General features: G+C 42.9%; 1 pseudogene; it reads left to right on the top strand.

Moving 5' to 3' along the window:
- LOC114695963 overlaps positions 1-2,297 on the top strand; it is a 40,661-nt pseudogene extending 38,364 nt beyond the window's left edge.
- Positions 2,298-18,084: the final 15,787 nt, after the last annotated feature.

Below are 18,084 nucleotides of genomic sequence, written 5' to 3'. Positions count from 1 at the left end.
AGGGAAATGCAAATCAAAATGACTCTGAGATACCATCTTACACCTGTCAGAATGGCTGAGATCAAAAACACTGATGACAGCTTATGTTGGAGAGGATGTGGAGCAAGGGGAACACTCCTACATTGTTGGTGGTAATACAAACTTGTACAGCCACTTTGGAAATCAGTATGGTGGTTTCTCAGAAAATTGGGAATCAATCTCCCTCAAGACCCAGTTATATCACTCTTGGGCATATACCCAAGGAACGCTCAATCATACCACAAGGACACATGCTGAGCTATGTTCATAACAGCATTATTCATAATAGCCAGAACCTGGAAACAACCTAGATGCCCCTCAACTGAAGAATGGATAAAGAAAATGTAGTACATATACACAATGGAGTACTACTCAGCAGACAAAAACAAGGACATCATGAGGTTCGCAGGCAAATGGATGGAACTGGAAAATATTATCCTGAGTGAGGTAACCCAGACTCAGAAAGACAAACATGGTATGTACTCACTCATAAGTGGATACTAGATGTAAAGCAAAGGATCACCAAACTGCAACCCACAGCTCCAGGGAGGCTAGCTAGTAAGGAGGACCCTAGGAAAGACATAGGAACCACCTAGAGAGGGAGAAATGGATGAGATCTACATGAGCAAACTAGGGGTGAGGGGTGGGTAATGGAGGGCAAGAGTCGGGAGAAAGAGAGCTTAGGGGAGTGGGAGGTTCTAGCTGGATCAGGAACAGAGTGGGAGAACATGGAAAGAGATACCATGATAAATGAAGACCCCCATGGGAATAGGAAGAAGCAGAGTGCTAGAGAGGTCTCCAGGAATCCACAAAGATGACTCCACTATAGACTACTGGCAATGGTGGAGAGGGTGCCTGAGCTGACCTACTCTGGTGATGGATGACTGAATACCCTAACTGTCATCATAGAACCCTCATCCAGTGACTGATGGAACCAGATGCAGAGATCCACGACTGGGTCCCAGGCGGAGCTCCAGGAGTCCAATTGATAAGAGAGAAGGGGGGGGGAGAGGAGGGATTCTATAAGCAAGAGATATCAAAACCACGATTGGAAAAAGTACAGAGACAACTAGCCAAACTAGTGGAAATGCATGAACTGTGGACCAATAGCTGAGGAGCCCCCATGGTACTGGACTAGGCCCTCTGAATAAGTGAGACAGTTGTTTAGCTTGAACTGTTTGGGGGGCCCCCAGGCAGTGGGACTGGGACCTGTCCCTAGTGCATGAGTTGGCATTTTGGAACCTAGTGCCTATGGTGAGACACTTTGCTCAGCCTTGGTGCAGGAAAGAGGGGCTTGGACCTGCCTCAACTGAATGCACCAGGCTCTGCTGACTTCCCATAGGAGACCTTGCCTTGGAAAATGTGGGAATATGGGTGTGTTGGCAGGGGCTGGGAGTTGGGAGGAGCGAGAACAGGAGAATCTGTGACTGATATATAGGATGAACAGAACATTTCTTAATTAAAAAAATAAATAAAAAGAAAGTCTGATGTGTGACCTCAGGCCTCTCCCTGCAGCCTGCTGCATCAGCACTGTGAGCTGCACTGGCCCTGAGTGTGACCTGCCAGCCTCTGCATTCTCTCCTGGTGGAAGAGTTTTTCAAGCTGAGGATGCCGTGAAGGCTATGGGAACAGTCGTAAGCTGTTGAGATCAGAGGTAAAGACAGTGTTGTCTTGTGTAGAAAAGCTAGTCCTTTCTCAACTTTGTGAAGAAGGCTCCACTAAATGACTTTGTAATGCTGATAGACATGTTGGAACGGCAGGAGCAGGTCTGTTGGGGGATGCTTGTTCGTTGGCAGACAGAGCAAGAGAAGAAGTTTCAAACTCGGGATCTAACTCTCGCTGTAACATTCCCAACATCGTGCAGACAGAGTGGTCTTGTACGAACATGCTTTCACAAGCTACAGCGCTGTTAGACCTTTGACTCTGGTTCCATGTTAGAGTTGTACGGTGTGAATGACGGTGCACAGCTTTACATGAGTGACCCATCAGGTGTTTCATATGGTTACTGGGGCTGTGCCATCGGCAAAGCCAGGCAAGCTGCGAAGACAGAAATAGAAAAGCTTCAGATGAAAGGAATGATCTGCCGTGATGTAGTCAAAGAAGCTGCAAAAATAATTCACATCGTACATGATGAAGTTAAGGATGGAGCTTTTGAACGAGCGCTCATGGGGGTTGGTGAATGAAGTAAAGGAAGACATGAAATTGTTCTAAAAGATGTAATGGAGGGGGCGAAGAAACAGGATGAGGAAACGCTGAAGGAAGAAAATGAGTCATGGTGACAATATGTAACATTTTCCTCACCATCTCTTCTTTTTTACATTTCTCTGACAGTCCCTAGGACTAGCACTGTGGATTGATTATACATACCCACTGGCTGATTTTCATTACATTTTTTCTTATAAATATTCAGGTTTAATTAATATACACTTATTATTGGATAATCGAAGACATGTATTTAATATTAAAATATAGATTCATGTGTGATTAAAACTTCTTAGAGTCTAGACTGAGGCAGAAGGATTGGGCCCACAATTCAAAGTCCAGCCTGGACTAGACAGCAAAAAAGCTTAGGGAACATACCGTACAATAAGGTTTTAGAATTTAAAATCCACTTTGCTTTATCCAGAATTTAAAAAATTACGTTAAAAACAAACAAAAAAAGATTGATGTGCCTCTCCGTCTCCTTTGTGGCAGGGAACTCCTTGAAGAGGGGTTTGTGGGAACTTTGCCCCCTCCTTTTCCTGGGAATAAATTATCTTGTAGTGATATTTTGTTTGTGCTCTAAGAAGTAAGGCTTGGCCGGGCGGTGGTGGCGCACGCCTTTAATCCCAGCACTCGGGAGGCAGAGCCAGGCGGATCTCTGTGAGTTCGAGGCCAGCCTGGGCTACCAAGTGAGCTCCAGGAAAGGCGCAAAACTACGCAGAGAAACCCTGTCTCGAAAAACCAAAAAAAAAAAAAAAAAGAAGTAAGGCTTGCCTGGGGATCCGAGTGCAGAGCTAGCCACTAGTTAACCATAAAGGCCAGGCAGTGGTGGCTCACACCTTTAATCCCAGCACTTGGGATCTCATGCCTTTGACCCCAGTACTTGGGAGGCACATGTATTTAATCCCAGCACTAGGGAGGAGGAAACAGGAAGTGATATGGCTGGGTAGAGAGAGGAATATAAGGTGGCCAGAGACAGGAACTTGGCCCCTTTCAGGCTGAAGAGTTGGCGAGGTAAGAGGTGGCTGTGGCTCATTCCTTTCTGTCTCTGATCTTTCATCATTTACCCTGATATCTGACACTGGGTTTTTATTATTAAGACCAATTAGGATTCACGCTACACTACCTGAAGACAGTTTCCATTTCTCAGAAATTTCTGCTGTAATCAGATCAGAAAGGCTCTGAGAAATCTTTGCTCAGCTTAGAACAATATTTGTATCACACTAAGTGCAGTCTACATTCAGGTTCTCAGGTGCCGCTTTTAGAATCAGCACATTTGGGAAAGTAATGCCAAATCGCCTACTGGATGTTTATTTAACACGCCTCCATCTCAAGAGATCTCCAGTGCCTTTCTACAGATCTGGAAAAAAAAAGTTTCACCCAGCTTTTTGAGTTGCTTTTGGCAGGAAGTGTTGGTTTGAAAATGGCCTACTTTGCCACTGTAAGATGACCCATTTTAGGTCATCTGAAGGCTCACACAGCTATTGGGTTAGTGGTTCCTCTTTAGACCTCCAGGTTGGCTTCTAGACCGGGACATAGGCTGTTTGGGTTTCCACAGGACTTGGTTCCTGGCTCAGGCAACTGGACATAGTACACACCCTGTTTTCAGGAACTCAGCAGACTCTTAACCTCCCACTGTGGGGTTTTGAAAGAAGGAAGAGGCCTTGCAAAACCCCATGGTTGTCCTTGCTGCTGCTGGATAAGACAGTCAGACAAAAGCGTGTGGGCAGCTGGAACACTTCCCTCCCCTCTCCAGGCAGCCTCTGCTCCACTTAGGTCTTGGCTTTCTTCCCAATGCTCTGATGTTCTCTGGTGGCTACAAGGCCCTGTGTGCTCAGTGGATTGTGCTTTAAAAATTCCTTGAATTTAACCACCTCTTTCAAATCTAGTTTCCTCTCACATGAGAACCAATTCTTGTCTACAGGTTTTGTATGTGATTAATAAATCATTTTGGAAGCTATTATTAATACGTTTACCATAACAAGATCTATTTGTGCATCGGTTCCACTGGTTGCCTTTTAAAGTATCTATCAGAAGCGAATAATGTTTTGAAAAAAATGATAGCTACCCACTTGTAAACTTGACCTTTTAAAATGGTGCTCACGCAGGTAACTCAATTCAATTTTAACTGTTCAGGAGATTGCCAGCTGTCTTTTGATGCAGTTAGCTAAGCAGAGCGACCTTTCCCACATCCTCATCAGGTCTGGCAATCTGTAGCTAGTCTCTCTTCTGCAGATCGTACACTGAAGTTCAGACTTCAAAGTTACGCATCCAACAATGGCGAAGTGTTAAGCAATTTATATAATTATAGCATTCCTTAAAGAAAAGTCTTCCATTATGTTCTTCCCCAGTGAGTCTTATTTCAACAAAAACAAGTCTTACTTGTCCAGTCTTAGCTCCGACTCTAGGTTTCCACTCACTCTGTGTAGCTGCCCGTCTCAGGACTGGTTTGGATTCTGAGCTCTCCTTTAGTTTAATGGCATGCCTCCGATAAGTCTATGCTTTAAGCTCTCCTAGTCAATGGCCTCTTATTTATAGTGAATACACTTGAATTGAACTACTGGGTTAAATGTTTTGTCTGCATTATACTGCTCCACTCCAGTGACTCATTTCAGAAACAAGGGAACTAAGATCCAGCAGAGGCACACTTTTTTTTTCACAGTGATCCTTATGTTTTATTTACTAATCAATTAATTAATCCCCCCCCCCCCAGCTGTCACAGTTTCCCTAGACAGCTTGTTGAGGTGAGACAGGAGGCCCGAACTGGAAAGTTTCGGGGGCTGCAGTGCAGACACTTCCGGCTCTAGAGCCTTAAAGTCCATGCGATGTTGTAGGCCTTTTAATAGAACCCATCCTCACATCCTGTGCTCCTACCCCCCCCCCCCCGTTTCTCTTCCCAAAGAGAGCTGTAAAACAGTGACGGACTCTTAAATTAGAAACACAGGTCCCAGCTATACCTGTTAAAATATCAAATGGGAGAAGAGAATTGTCAGAAAGTTTGTCAATACATTTATAATTTCAGAACATTCAAACCAGCCGAAGATTTCAACAGAGAGGGTATTAACTGCCAACAAGAAACATCAATAGTAGTTAATGAGAAAAAAATATTTACTCTGATGCCCCAAAATATCTAGATTCTTAAATGCCAAATAGAGAATGAAGCAGTAAACACTGACGGAAGCAAAGGGGGTAATTTATTCAGACCCAAGAATAAGTTACAACAAAAATGTTTCTAAAGGGATATCAAGTCATAGAGTGTACAAAGATAATGCAAAAAAGCCATTGCTTTATTCACTTACCCACTGAGCACTTACTGCTAAGTTCTGGGTGCCGGAAACACAAAGCAGCCAGTTTGAAAATACATGTCTCAAAAGTTAGGTGAAAAGAAGTCCTATTGAGAAAAAAAAAAATCATGAAAAGGGAAAAGTCTTGGGGTGGGGCTGCTATTTTGATAGAGGGTCACCAGTAAGGGTTTTGCTGATAATGTGACTTTTACCAGAGAGCTGAAGGTGTTAAAACAGCGAGGCGTGTGGATAGCCAGGAAACAGATCTTTAAGTGCAAAGCTTTTCAGGCTGGAGCTGTGTGACCTGTTTGAAGAATGTCAAGAAGTTACTTCTGCAGGTGAGGGCACGTTCCCAGGAAGGGAGGTCAGAGATGTAGCCAAGAGCATTGAAAACTCTAGGGTCACTCACTGTAAGGCTCTGGGTACCAGGAAGGTGGGATGCCTCCATGTGTGTGGAGGGGTGGTGGTTATACAGAGGAATGCCCTAAAGTTAACATCTTAAAAATAAGGATTGTCAGGGATTGAGAAAATATATGGGTATTCTTTTTCGTTTGTTTGTTTTTTTAATTTTTTTCAGAGCTGAGGACCGAACCCAGGGCCTTTCTCTTCCTAGGCAAGTGCTCTACCACTGAGCTAAATCCCCAACCCCGGTATTCTTAATGTACACATACAGCTAAAAAATGACAGACTGAAATCATAGAGGAATGAGAAGGATGGGAACAGTGCCTGTTGACTGTGTACTTCAAGGAGAGTATGCTCCTGTTCCTATGAGGAAACACACGTTCAGCCACTGGTGAGACAGGAAGAGATAGATAGAGATAGATAGAAATAAATAGATAGATAGATATAGATATAGATATGTAGGTAGGTAGATAGATAGATAGATAGATATATAGATAGATAGATAGATAGAAGTGTTGGGCTGAAGAGATGGCTCAGCGGTTAAGAGCACTTGCTGCTCTTTCAGAGGACCCAGCCCAGCACCCACATGACATCTGTGACTCCAGCTCCAGCACTCTTTTCTGGACTCTAAAGCTACCAGGCACACATATGATACACATACATACATACTGGCAAACCTTAATACACACATACACACACACACACACACACACACACACACACACACACACACACACGGTTGATATATTGTGCACCCCAATAAACTTATCTGGGGGTCAGAGAACAGAACAGCCACTATATTGAACATAGAGGTTAGGCAGTGGTAGCACACGCCTTAAATCCTAGTGTTCGGAGGCAGAGATCCATCTGAATCTCTGTGAGTTCAAGGCTACACTGTAAACAGAGCCAGACATGGTGGCACACATCTTTAATCCCAGCACTTGAGATCTCATGTCTTGCTTGGGAAAGACACAAGTCTTTAATCCCAGGAAGTGATGGTAAGAAGCAGAAAAGTATATAAGGCACAAAAAACAGAAACTAGAGACTTTTTAGTTTTTACGCTTTTAGCAGCAGTTCAGCTGAGATCCCTTCTGGGTGAGGTTTCAGAGGCTTCCAGTTTGAGGAAACAGGATCAGATGAGAAGTTGGTGAGGTGAGGTTAGCTGTGGCTGGTTCTGCTTCTTGAATCTTTCAGCATTCACCCCAATACCTAGCTCCAGGTTTGTTTTTATTAATAAGACCATTTAAGATTCGTGTTACAAATAAATAAAATTGATAGAGCCAGAGAGAGACAGGGACATAGAGATACCGAGAAACACAGAGACAGAGAAGAGGGATAGAGGTGTCCTCAAATGAAAGGAACAGCATGTGTAGAAGGAAGTTGTGACTGGTGGATCGAATACTGTTGGAAGATTGGATAGCATGACAGCAATAGATTTGAGGTCCATAGATTTGACCCAAACAGAATCAGCAGCGGTGGAAGGGCAGGAGAGAATCCTGCTTGAAATGGTCTATAATATATAAAACTTCTCTAAAAAGCTCTCATCAAGGGGGGAGAGAAATGTGGTGTTAACTCTGGTGGGGAATAGGGAAATTTTAAAAATAATAAACCTGCGGAGTGACTCAGTAGTAAGAAAACATTTGGTAACTTAGGGGAAAGAGCACATTTTGTAGAGTCATACCCTTGGATAGGTGAGAGGATTATGTGGTCACATGTCCAACTAGGATAGAAAGGGGTGTGGGCTGGTTAGGAAATGCACAGTTCATTCCACCATAACAGCTGGAAAGTCAGGATGCAATTGCGGTTCCATGTGGGTCCACGTGGGTCCTGTGGTGGTAGAACCATGTGGATGCTCACAGTGAAGACATACTGAAACAGAAGCAGAGTCCAGAAGTGATTATGTAGAGAAAGGGAGACATCTAAGGTGAGAGCGGAAGGTGTGGGAGGGATGTGAGGCAACAGTGGCCTACTTGTCCTGACGTATCAACGGTTTAAATCAAGACTAGTTGGCATGCATATGTGTTTTCCTCCGCCTACATCCAGCAACAGGTGCAGAGGAGTTCAAATTAACATGACAAAGGGGTGTAGGAAGAGAGAACAATGAAGCCAAAGGTGTGTGGTGGTAAGAAGTGATGGTTCATGGTAGCTGAGTGTGCAGAACTCAGATTGTGTGTGTGTGTGTGAGAGAGAGACAGAGAGAGAGAGACAGAGACAGAGAGAGACAGAGACAGACAGAGACAGGCAGACACACAGACACACACACAGAGACAGACAGACACATACAGAGAGAGAGATAGACAGAGAAAGACAAGCAGACAGACAGAGAGACAGACAGACACACACACACAGAGAGAAAGAGAGAGAGAGAGAGAGAGAGAGAGAGATGTCTAAGGTTACAGATACAGACATGGCCTAGGTATGTCCACAAGTGACTGAGACAGCAGAGAATAAGACTGGGAAGTGGAGACTTTTCTTAAAACTGAAAATGTAGAGGCTAGAAGAAGCACCACCATGGAAGTTTCCAGATTATAGGCCATGCTTGACAGATGGTATTTTTTAATGGACACCGTAGGGGTCTGTAGTTAGCTGCTATAGGAAGAGGCAGATCCTGAAAACATAACTCTTTTCCTTTAAACATTTTAAAAATTAACTTATTTCATGCCCAGGGGTGTTTTGCCTTCATATGAATGTGTACCACATTCATACCTGGTGCTTGTGGAGGCCAGAAGGGGGCATCAGATCTGAACTGGAGTTACAGATGGTTGTGAGCTGCCATGTGGGTGCTGGGGACTGAACCTGGGTCCTCTGCAAGAGCAGCAAGCACTCTTAACTGCGAAGTCATCTTTCCGGTCCCAAGTAGTGTTATTTTCTTCAGATTGTGTCCACTTCACTGATCTCCCCACCCCCACTCCCCAGCTTTATTGCTTTCAACTTGTTTACAATAAATGGCCTCTGTCATGAGATATTTCGGTTGTGTGGAATGCATAGAGAGTGGAGTACACTTGGTGTTAGCACATTTCTGTTGCTGCCATAAAACACCACAACCAAAGCCACTTACAGGAGGAGGAGCTGACTTGGGTTTATGAGAGATAAAAGAGGAGTTCATCAAGGCAGGAAGCCCGGCAGCATTCTGCATTTTACACAACCTGTTCCTTCAAACCTTGTTATTTCAAATTCACAAAGACCAGTTAGTTTGTTGCTGGCAAATTACCTTTTCTTCCGCTTATATGAGCTTGTACACTATTATCAACTGAATACACAATATGTGATTGTAAATGCTATTATCATGCCTGTTTTGGAGAAAAGTGGCCGATTTGACAATAAACTTTTATAATAGTGACTGCTGTTCAATACAGAGTGAAAAACATCACCTGCATGTCTGGGGGTCAAAATGTTCCTGTTCTGCCTACAGTAAGTTTCTTCAGTCATTTTAATGGTGTGATCCAATTATGTTCATATATTGATAGCAAAGCACCCTTTTGTATTTATTTTATTGAATGAAATAATTATTTATTTGCATCATTAAATCTAACACTGCCACCAATTTTCCCCTTCACCTACTTAGTGAGTCATTTCTCCAGCCCCTGTTCTTCTGAAATGGCGTGCTTTGCTCACATCAAGCAACTTCCACGACTTTGTCCTTGGCATGTCACTGGGAGGCAGGGTTCTATAGGGAATAACACGATGAACATTTATTTTTGTCTGGCTTTTTAGTAACTCAATATTTTTTTTATCATAGTTGAACAGATTTTTATTATGATGCAAAAAAGTAGCCCTTTGTTTTCAAAGATAGACGCCATATTAAACTCAGTTTTCTCCATTCTTATTTTCTTTTACTGTGCATGGATTCCAAAATAGTATGTCCTGTACATATCCATAAAAACTGTGGCACTGTTATCTTTGTTTTTGCATGTGTGTGCATGTGTATGCATATCAATATGCCCGTGTGGGTGCATGTGTATGTGTAGGTGCTAGCCTACGCACTCGTGTGGAGGCTAGAAGTTGACATCTGGTGCCTTCATCACTTCTCACCTTATTCCTTATTTTTGAGATAGAGCCTTGACACTAACCCTGGAACTTGCCGACTTGCTTAGTCTGGCTAGTCAGCAAGGCCCTGGGATCTTCCTGCCTCCCCAAGCATACCACCACACTCATCTCTTTCACATGGCTGCTGGGATCTGAACTCATGGCCTCACGCTTTTCCAGCAAGTACTTTACTGAATGAATCATCTCCCCAACTCCCCGATGTTCATGTTTTTGAACGTTTAAATGCTAGGATAATTGTATATAAGAAGTAATATAGAAATTCCTGAACTCATCACCTGCTTTCTCCTGGTGGTGACATCTTGAAACTTGCAGTGCCATGATTATGATCAGAATGCTAGACAGACAGTGAGGTAGGGAGCCTGTCACCCAAAGTGCCCCACATTCCTCTTGTACAGCCACACCCACTTACCTCCAACACAAAGCCTTCTTTAACCACTGATGACCAGGGATTCTTTCCCATTCCGATATTTTTGTCACTTCAAGAATGTTATACAAATGGAATTATGAGGATGTGTAACCCTTGGGATTAGGATGACAAGTATATAGCATTACTTGTTATTATGTCCTCCAGTTTTCTCCATGTTGTAGAATGTTTCCAGAAGTTTTTCAAGGCTGAATAATACTTCACTGCATAAACTTGCCACACTTTGCTTCTTGATTCATCCATCAGCGAACACTTGGGATGCTTCTGTGTTTTAGATAGTGTGAATAATATTGATATGAATATGATGTTTGAATCTCTGATTTAAGTTATTTCGGCATACATTAATTTTCTATTATAACATTGAAATATCTGAGATTATTAACTTAAAAAGAGAAAAGGTTAATTGTTGCTCACAGTTCTGGAGATTTCAGTCCAAGATTGAGTGACCCCATTTCTTAGGGACTCTGGAAAGAGCACTCACTGTGTGAGGAAACACACCCACTTACCTCATGGACCAGGGAGTAGAGTAAGAAGAATGAAGAAACGGATCCCACAGGAACCTTGAAAGGTGTACACTGAGTGACCTCTCCTGAGATCTTGCCCCCTCCCAAGACCTCTTTGGGTACTAAGCACATTTCACAGGGGCCATTGAAGGAATATAACATCTAAACGATAATACATTCTAAGAAGTAGGACAGTTGGATTATATGATAATTCTGTTTATGGTATTTGAGGGACTGCATTCTGTGTTCCGTGGAGGCTGTACCACTTTGCATTGCCAACAATACACCATTTCCCAATTACTCTGCGATGATCGTTACTTTGTTTTGTGATAGGAGCCATCCTAATGGACAGGAAGTAGTCACTCACACATGCTGGGCAAGCGCTCTATCTTATCACTGAGCTACATTCCCAGCCCCAGCATGTGACACTGTAGCGGTACTCTCTCCCAGATCATGAATAGGGGATATGCTTTTGTTTTTCATAGTTTCATATTTAATTTCTTTCATCAATGCTTTGTAGTTTTCATTGTATATAGTCCTTTACCTCTTTGGTTAATTGCTTAATATTTTATTCCTTTTGATTAGTGTCACAAACACTGTGCTAGCTACAGTATTATTTTGCACATTAAAATAATAAAGACACCATTGTAGTTCCCATTTGTATTGTAATCTGCTTTTCCCCTTCAAATTTGTATTTCTCATGTTCGCCCATGATGATAGGGCTGTAACTTTCACTGTGGTGTGGTATTCTACTGTTTGTACCACACATTCTGTTGAGATAAAGGGTGCCATGAGCATCTGTGTGAACGCCTTTTTGACATGTGTTCCTCTTCATGGTGTGTACCTAGGAGGGGGGCCACCTCTGACAAAGGTTATGCATGGTTTGATTGGAACGATATTGTTCCCGTCTTCAGGAGACTCCGTGACAGTGGGATCCATCTAGATGCCACCACCAGCTTTAGTGTCATGGGATTCAAGTAGCAAGCCACTCAAGCCTAGACTTGGAAACACACTTCCTCTCTGTTTCTCCCAGCGGTTGCATCTTGTAGACAGCTCTCCCTCCTTTCTTGGTCCCCTCCTGCACATCTGGATTTTCTTGCCCTCACCAGTCATCATCACCACCACCTAATGGCTGATGGTTATTGATGCTTCCTATTTCCAGATACTGTCCTGCTTTCTAAGCATGATGTAAGTAACAGAAGTTATTTCTACTTTACATTCAACAAGACCAAAGCCTAAAACAAATGAAATACTGGGCTGGAGAGATGGCTTAGAGGTTAAGAGCACTGACTGCTCTTCCAGAGGTCCTGAGTTCAATTCCCAGCAACCACATGGTGGCTCACAACCATTTGTAATGAGATCTGGTGCCCTCTTCTGGCCTGTAGTCATACATGCTGTATACATAATAAATAAATAAATCTTAAAAAAAACCCAAACAAACAAACAAACAAACAAAAAAACCCAAAAAACCAACCAACCAACCAAAAAAAAAAACATGAAATACTGCTCAGGGTCACTAGTTTGCATTCAAACTCAGGCTTGTAAGCTCCCAACTCCCCGGCTTCATATTGCATTTCTCTGTTATGTTTTCTTAATTTTTTTTGGCGTGTGTGTGTGTGTGTGTGTGTGTGTGTGTGTGCGCGCGCGCGCGCGCGTGTATTGCTGGGGACTGAACCGGAAGCCTGGTGCTTACTGGGTCAGTGATCTATCACTGGGCTACAATCTCAGTCCCTTAGTTTTAATTTGCAAAAAGAAAGCATAGTGATGTAATTATCTGGATATTATTTATGTAACATCTGCTCTGATTAGTTTTTTTGTCAACTTGACACAAGTCAGGGTCATCTGGGAAGAGGGAATCTCAACTGAGAAAGTGCCCCCATCAGACTGGCTTCCAGGTAAGCCTGTGATCATTTTCTTGATTAATGATTGATGTGGAAGGCTTAGTCCACTGTGGATGGTGCCAGGCTTAGGTAGGTGGTCCTGATTTGTACTAGAAAGCAAACAAAGCAAGCCGTGAGAAACAAGCCCATAAGCAGTATTCCTCCATGGCCTCTGTATCTGTTCATGCCTCCAGGTTGCTGCCTTGGGTTCTTGCCCTGACTTCATGATAAACTGTAAGCTGGAAGATGAAATAGACCTTTACATCCCAAATTGCTCTTGGTCACAGTCTTCATCACAGCAATAGAAACATTAGTAGGGCAATATCAAAGAAAAATCAAGATAGCTTGAGATAAAAATCTCCGTATTGTGGTTTAAAATCCTGAAGTATTAACTTTGGCTCGAGACAATGTGTCCATCCATTTACTATCTCTCCCCTAGCTTTAAACACATCAACATGGAAGCATTCTTAAAAATGTGACAGCTGGGCTGGAGGGAAGGCTCAGTAGTTAAAAGTGTGGTCCTGTTCTTCCAGATGCCTGGGTTTGGTTCCTAGCACTTACCAGCTGCTCATAACTGTAACTCCTGGGGATCTGATGCCCTCTTCTGGCCTCTGCAGGTACTACACTCACATATTCCTATACATGGCACACCCATATACACATAATTTAAAATATATAAAGAAAACGTTAACTATGTGAAAGTATGCCACATGTAACTTATTATTTGTACACATTCAAATTTTTCTTATGGATGCCTTTTGCTTTTACATATAGTTTCTTTTCCTTTCTTTTTTTATAGTTAGCATTGTGTCTTTAGCATTTCTCATACCATGTAATCTTCATAATGACAAGTAGATTGTGATACAATTCCATTCATTCTCCTATTGTTAGCTATATTTGCATAAATTATTTTCAAAGAACATTTTCTTGCCTATTGTTTTTCCTTTCATTTGTGTTATTTTCTTAGGATAAAATACTTGGGGGGGGGGAAATTGCCAGGCCAACGGGCTGATCCTTTTTCTGATTTGTGATATGATCAGTATCTAATCAGGACCATTTGAGGTCAACAGCACAGTCTCTGTGGAGATACCTTCCTGCTATGCCCATTAATTGCCTACAATTGATGTTAATTGGAAGTTCCTTTGTGGAATGCCCTAACCTCTTACCACCCTCTAGGCTCATTCTACTCGCGATGTGGTTTGCTCTGGTGCATGACCCTGCATTTAACTGAGATTTATACTCCAACAGCTGAGATGGTGCTCGGTATACATTTTTACCGCTGAATTAATTATAATTTAAAAACTTCTTCAGCAGCATTAAAAAAAAAATCCCAGAGGACAAAATGGAGTGAAATAGGAGAAAAAAAGATCACAGAGGCCTAGAAGATAAAGGACACTTGCATGCCACGCTCATGGCCTCTGTCTTATGGTGCCCACACTGCTAAGCTGCTAACAGATCTATGCATCCAGGTGGCCCAGCAGAGCCCTCAGCCAGGGACTTGCGATTTGCACAACCGAGTCTGAACAACTCACATTACTAGTTATATATGCACATGCCAAGTGGAGCGTCCTGTCTGTCATTCCATTTTTGTCCTTGTCGTTCTCGGTTCAGCCAGCAAACCTTGATGCCGGATGGAGCATTCTGAAGTGAGTATCCTTTAATGCTTCACGGCCTCTGTAGAGTTCTCACGATCTCCCTATTCCCTGGTGCCAGGACCTTGATAGGCAGCTTCCTATTCATTGGAAAAAGCATGCATATGTATATGTATATGTATATGTATATGTATATGTATATGTATATATGTGTGTGTGTGTAGATGTAAATGTATACTAGACACATTAAAGGTGTGCATATCAGAATTTTATGTATATACATATATGTGTGTATATGTGTGCGTGTGCGTGTGCATGTGCGTGTGTGTGTGTGTGTGTGTGTGTGTGTGTGTGTGTGTGTGTGTATGTATATATGAAATGAATGGGAAATGAAGACAATATTCTATTGTATATTGGAATTTTTTTTCAGAGATACCAAACTTAAGATATTAAGCAATGACTTCAGGCCTGCTGTTTGTGAATTCTTGGTGACACATTTTGAGTGTGTTTGTTTATTCCCTGATTTCACATGTTGCTGGCCCTTTGCACCAGTGAGTCTGGCTTCGCCCTGCTCAAGTTTGTGTGACTTTCTCCTCCCTCCACTGGGTAATTGCCCTGCCTATCAAAGCAGCACATGACTATCTTTGCTCTTTAGCTCCTTTTCTCACAAAGGGTCCTCTCTCCGGGCAGTGGCCACAAGGTAATACTGACATGCAGAGGAGACGTTGGTGGCCCTCCCGTCACACCAGTTGGCTACACCGATTTGCTGTTTCTTGCTTCTTCGTTGAAATAGATGCTTCACCACTGTCCTTGGCTGCAGTATTGGCTCATCATGGTGATGACTGTGGTCCTCTAGCCTGGCTGCATCACTTCTAGGAGAATTGTGTCTCCCATTCTAGAGTGGTCCCAGGGACTTCCTACACTGATGCCGTTGCTGAGAACGACAGGTTTCCCCTGGGCTGGAATAGCTTTCTTTCCACAGGGATGAGGAGCAGTGGCCTCTGCTATTTCACTTCAGGTATTACCAAGGCCCCATGGCTCATTTAGGAGACAGGTTTGGCGCACAGGTGTTAGGGTTTGCATCACTTTAATGGCCTCATTAGCTTCCCCCTGAATGTTCGCAGGCTCCCTGCACGCCTGTGTATTTCCCCAAGTTTTCTGGTCCTCCCTACACACCTGTGTATTTCCCCAAGTTTTCTGGTCCTCCCTACACACCTGTGTATTTCTCCGAGTTTTCTGGTCAGTATCTTTTATTTGTTAAACTTGTGCTACCCCCCCCCCTTGAGCTAGTTATTACCACCATAGCCTCTGTCTCCGGACTTTCCGGGCCGCAGGTCTGTATTTATGACCCCTGTCACTATCAATTTGCACAGAGCTGGCAAGGTTCTGACTGTTCCGAGAGTGTAGGGACACATACACTCTGTGTCGTGCTCTGTAGGACAGTTCTGCATGTGAGTGACGTGATCTGTGTACCGCCTTCACAGTTGATTTGTGTGCTTTTTTAAAAGCATACTTTCCTAAACATAGCAACAATAAGCACATATTCCATTCACAATAAAATGTTAACTATAACACCTTTGCATTGAACCTTTTGTTTTAATTGGATGAGTCAAATGGGAGGAAAAGTATTGAGTCCCTCTGAAGTGGCTCCTGGAAACGGGCTGACTTGAACAGATGCTTAAATGACTCTGTTCCTACAGCACTTTCTATCTAATTGTATAAGCCTCCCCAAGTGTTCTGCTAAGAGGAGATATTTGAAGGTAGTGACATTTGTCAAAGCGAGAGAACACGGATGTCCTGGACGGAGGCGGTTCAGTGGTAAAGCACCTGCCTCACAAGCCTGAGGACCTAAGTTCAAATCCCCAGAACCTACATAAAACCAGGTATGGTAGCCATCATCTGTGGTGGAGATCATCTACGATCTAAGCACTCCTATGGCTATATGGGAGGCAAAGACAGGAAAACCTATGGAAGCTTCTAGACCAGTTATCCTGATATTGACTGTGGGAAACTGTAGAAGTAACCAACCATCTTATTAAATAAACACATAGCCAATAAAGAGATAAAAGTCAAGAGGTCAGAGCAATAGCTAAGAGCTAAAAACCTTACCCTTCTTCTCGAGGTGGTCCTACCTCTCCGAAAGAGACCTACTTCCTGTGTGTCTGTCTTTATATAGACTTTCTGTTCTGCCTTCTCTTTGGTTGTAAACCCAACCACATGACTGCCTCGTTACTGCCTGTCTGTATAGACCTCCAGGTCTTCTATGGTTGGTATTGAGATTAAAGGTGTGTGTCTCCAATGCTGGCTGTATCCTTGAACACACAGAGATCTACCCAGCTCTGCCTACCAAGTGCTGGGATTAAAGGTATGCGCCACCACCGCCGCCTGGCTTTCGCTATGGCTTGCTAATAGCTCTGACCCCCGGGCAACTTTATTTATTAACATACAAATAAAATCACATTTCAGTACAAATAAAATATCACCATAGGAAACAAAAAAAAAAAAAAAAAAAAAAAAAAAACCCAATGTCTCAAACAGAGTGAGAGGCAAGGGCTGACATCCAAGCTTGTTCTCTGACCTTCACACTCACACTGTGGTGCACACATGCTTGCACTCATATCCATGAACACACACACACACACACACACACACACACACACACACACACACACACGAGATAGAGCATTGACATCCTATAAGTAAAATAGAAGGGTATCTTTTCAATTAGTGTTATGAACACTGGGGGAAAAGTCAGTAGAGACTGTTCCCATAGACACTCATATGACCTTTGTGCCAGGGTTGGGAGAGAATATTTATCTTTGATCTATGATTTTTATTATGATTTATGATTTTAGTAAATGACTTTATTTTTATAGAATATCTGTTATCTGTTGACAATTGAACGCATGGGAACAATGTACTTTGGTCATATCTACTTCTATCTCCTTTTCATTCCTCCTAGACATTCCCAACACATCTGTCTTCTTATGACACATCCTCTCTCTTTTGGTGATCTACTGAGTTCAATTAGTGCTGCCTCTTGGGATGTTCACTGATCTTTTTGGCTTGAGCGTTTTCAGGTCTTGTGCAGGTAACTAGAGCTGCTGTGACTCCATGAATGCCATGGCTGTGCCATGTCCAGCAGACGGCACCCCTTTCCATCCTCCATTTTTTTCTTCCCCCTCTTCCTTAATGTTCCCTGAGCCTTGGTGGTGGTGGTGGCGGTATTAATATAGATGTGCCATTTAGGATTGAGCACTCAATAGTAACTTATCCTCAACACTTTGACTAGCTATGCGTCTGTATTAACTGTGGACCTCTGCAGAGGGAAGCTTCTTTGGCCAAAGTTGAGGGCAACACCAACCTATGTATAGAACCACAGTAGGATAACATCTATGTATGGAAGGCAGTAGGACTACAAGTCCATTTAGCAAGATAGCAGTGGGAGGTTCTCCCCTTGGGCATCTGAACTACTGAGCTATGGGCTTTTGATTAGTTTTTTGTTTGTCTTGTTTTATGTTTGTTTGTTTGTTTGTTTTTTGAAGATAAATAAGCAGACCTCAAGTGCAATCCAAAAGCAGTTGGTCACTCCCATAACCTTTGTGCCACTACTGCACAAGTGGAAAAGATCTTACCTGGCAGACTAGCATCGTGGCAGTCAGAGTTTGCTGCTGGGTAATTCCATTTGTGTTTTCACTCCCTCTGTATAGCACCTCCCAGGACCATGCAAAC

The sequence above is a fragment of the Peromyscus leucopus genome, chromosome 9 (assembly GCF_004664715.2).
Source record: "Peromyscus leucopus breed LL Stock chromosome 9, UCI_PerLeu_2.1, whole genome shotgun sequence".
Classification (NCBI taxonomy): domain Eukaryota; kingdom Metazoa; phylum Chordata; class Mammalia; order Rodentia; family Cricetidae; genus Peromyscus; species Peromyscus leucopus.
Note: the sequence above shows the minus strand (reverse complement) of the source record. Positions and strands in the feature narration are given on the sequence as shown.